Source organism: Suncus etruscus, chromosome 3 (assembly GCF_024139225.1).
Source record: "Suncus etruscus isolate mSunEtr1 chromosome 3, mSunEtr1.pri.cur, whole genome shotgun sequence".
Taxonomy (NCBI): domain Eukaryota; kingdom Metazoa; phylum Chordata; class Mammalia; order Eulipotyphla; family Soricidae; genus Suncus; species Suncus etruscus.
Genome location: NC_064850.1, coordinates 28,728,402 through 28,731,901, shown reverse-complemented (window position 1 = coordinate 28,731,901; position 3,500 = coordinate 28,728,402). Strand labels below are relative to the sequence as shown.

At 32.9% G+C, this 3,500-nt stretch overlaps 1 non-coding gene across 1 annotated transcript; it reads left to right on the top strand.

The window, feature by feature from the left end:
- Positions 1–2,980: 2,980 nt before the first annotated feature.
- Positions 2,981–3,087, top strand: LOC126004595 (U6 spliceosomal RNA). Its single transcript, XR_007493865.1, has one exon. It is a non-coding gene; the product is annotated as a U6 spliceosomal RNA (small nuclear RNA).
- The last annotated feature ends 413 nt before the right edge of the window (positions 3,088–3,500 follow it).

Below are 3,500 nucleotides of genomic sequence, written 5' to 3'. Positions count from 1 at the left end.
AGTATGCATTGTTTGCCTCCTGAGAAAATATTGGGTATTGTGTTAAAGTGGGGAACACCTTCTTAGAAATAGCAATAATGGAAGGCATAAATTTCTCTAGAACAACAAAAATAATTTCACCTATCATAAATCATAATTCACTGACTCCAAAGCACAATAGTTTCCCAAAGTGTGAAGAAATTTTGTTTTATTCACCTTTGTTCAAACGGCATCTACCTCTGTCACACACTCAGAAATGGGATTAAAGAAAAATCATCAGAATTCAGTAATAAGGCTTAAAAATTCCCAGAGTTTATTTCATTCAACTCAATGAATAGAAAGAGTTTTGAATGCACATCAATTATGCTTTGATCTCAAAAAGATTAGGAAAATACCCCAGGATAAAAAAAATATTAAAGTTTACCCTCATTAGAAGTCTGCATTCTTGCTGTATACCTGTACCAGAACATGGTTGTGAAAATGAAAAGATGATGTCTTTTGGTATCTACCAAGTGGATTTTGCTGGAAAGGATAGGCGGGGTTTTATGTTTCCCAGTTGTACAGATGCAAAATTTTTAAATTAAAAATAACCTTTCAGCTGATTTCTTGCATAATTGGTCTCTTGTTTTGCTAATTCTGTGGCTGAATTATAACTTGCTGAAGCCTTAGGGATTTGCATGCTGGTTTATCCTCTGAATTTGCATTGACATGGTTTTCAGTCAAGTGCATAACTAAATCCTGTGGCCAGGAGCAAGGATGACAGTATTTGCATTAAAAATCAGTTGGAGATTAGAGAAAGAACGAATCTGTGCTGACTCCCTAAATAGATTCAATGATGAGAATTTCAGGTCTCACAAAATGCTATTCACTTCTATTAAGTGGCTCAGGCTGCTGAAACCTTACTTACTCTCCCTTCAAAAAACTAAAGCGACAACAGCAAAACTGCAAAAATGGAGAGAACCACCAAAATATCACACTTACTTCTGAACTGTTCGTTTGCCAGAATTTTTTTAAATACAGATCTGTGGAAAGAAAATTTTGAGGGCATACTTAATAAAAACATTTTCCCTAAAGTATCATTTGGAGACTGTAGAGAGGGTACTGTGAAAAGGACATTTGCCTTGCACACAGCCTACCTAAATTCCCAGCAGCACCCCTGTTTCCCCAGCCTTATGAGGAGTAATCTCTAAATGTGCCATCATGTGCAAACACTCAGCACCATTAAGAATCCTGCAGGGGTCCTCAAACTTTTTAAACATGGGCTAGTTCACTGACCTTCAGACTGTTGGAGGGCCAAATTTTAGTAAAAACAAAAATTATGAACAAATTTCTATGCACACTGCATATATCTTATTTAGAAGTGAAGAAACAAAATGGGAATAAATACAATATGTGGCCCATGGGCTGTCGTTTGAAGACCCCTGATAGACATATAATATATATTATTATATATAACATATAGTCTGTATTATTTCTTCACTGACCAGAGATAAAAGTAAAAGTTCAATGACATAAAATGTTTTTCATGTCATCAACTAGTTTGTGGGTTATTCTTAAGATGGTTATTCTTTGCATATTTTGGTCTTTCTATGAATGATTATATGTGAAGATTTGTATCTTGTGATTTTGCCACCTGTAAAAGTATAAAAAAATTAATTAAAATCAAGTCATTTAAATTGTATTTATTTACAGTTATCCATGTAATATGCTTTACAATTATATAAATGCTTATGCTTTATATATGGTAAGTCACTGTCACAACCACTACTAACTTTTCAACTACTATTTTTCCTATCACATACTTTGCAGTGATGGTGTTTGGTTTTAGTTAGAAACTTTTGAATTTACAAAGCTTAGAAAGTGCACTGAGACTCACAGATGAAAGAAAAGGAAGTTCCTAAAACTTTAGGGCTCTTTCTCAATGTGACACCTAAACCTTAGCCAGTGGGCTGAAATCAGTTTCTGTCCCAAATCAGGAAAGATAGGTAAAAGAGATGGTTTTTTTAAAGGGATTATTTAAGTGGGTATCATTGCACTGAGAAGGTTCTCTTTTTTTTGTTTGTTTGTTTTTTTCCTGGCATTCAATTTCCTTCCAGTGAATGCCAATACTGTGAAAACTGGGCTCAAGATCTAGGGCTCCAGAAAATACCCTATTACTGTGATGAAACTTAAGATCATAAGTAATTTGAAAGGAAGCACAAATATCCTTGTTATCCAAACATAATTCCTGCTTGAGATGTACCAGGTAATGAAGCAGTAATAAAGATGATGCCTTCAAGGAAAGAGTTATTACTCGTTCCTGGAATCCTGACTGTGGCAAAGAAAGATGATGATAGTTAAGGTCAAAACAAATTTACAATAGAAGCACTTTAGAAGGCTAGGACTCTCCAAAAATATATAGGGGAAAATGATTGTAAAGTATAGCAAGTGGATATTCTTCATCAGTGCTGCCATTATAATAATGTAAAATATGTACTATTATATAATGATTATACAAACAAAATAAAAATTATGAAACTGAAATGACTACATCAATAGCCACATTATATCAATAAACAAGATAGCCTCAGCATATAGGGCCAAGAGAGACTTGACAAACAAGACAAACTTTTATAGCTTTAAATGTCTCTCTATGCTTCTTCATCCAATTGTCTGTATTTAGTTTGTTTGTTGGTCCAAAAAAAATAAAGGAAAAAAATCTGTATTACTTCAAGTAGAAACATTAGCAACTTTTCTTGATATCTCACTTAGCTCATCATTCTGTATGTTTTTTTCTCATATTATTGTAGTTTATTTGTTTTCAGTGAGCAAGTTCAGGGCATAAAACTGGTTCTGAGAGTATGTTTTGAACAAGTATTGAGAAAGTCTCTTCATCAAGTTTATGTAACAAAACACAAAAACCTTTAGAAATTCTGGTGGTAAAAACTTGTTGGAAGGAGTCCTGCAATGTATTTCATCCAATCATCCCTGTTGTTCAGTGCCTTAAAAATTTAAAGAAACTGTGCTCGCTTTGGCAGGACATATACTAAAATTGGAACCATACAGAGAAGATTAGCATGGCCCCTGCGCAAGGATGACACTCAAATTCGTGAAACGTTCCATAAATAAAATTATTTAAAAAAAACTATTGTTCCATACCTTAAAATATATAGCTTTTATAATTTGTTCCTACAGACACTAATTTAGCATGAAAAGTAATTTGTATATCTAAAAGGGTATATTGAAGACATAAAGGAAATGAAAGTTCACATTCTGAAATTGAAAATGTTAGGTGTTGTCTCAAAAAGAATATCATTGTAATTATGTAGCTTGCTTTGAATTAAATAATCATGAGCTTAGCTTTCTGATTTTATTCTTAAAGATTTAAAAAAAATATTTCCCTTAAATTTTAAAGAACTGACTTACTATTTTATTTTTACAGAAAATGTCCAGTGTATCTCAAGAATATGTAAGTCTAATAAAACTTTAAGAGTAGCTTGCCAAATTTTTACTTTCAAATATGAGTTTAGGTGGTCATGCCT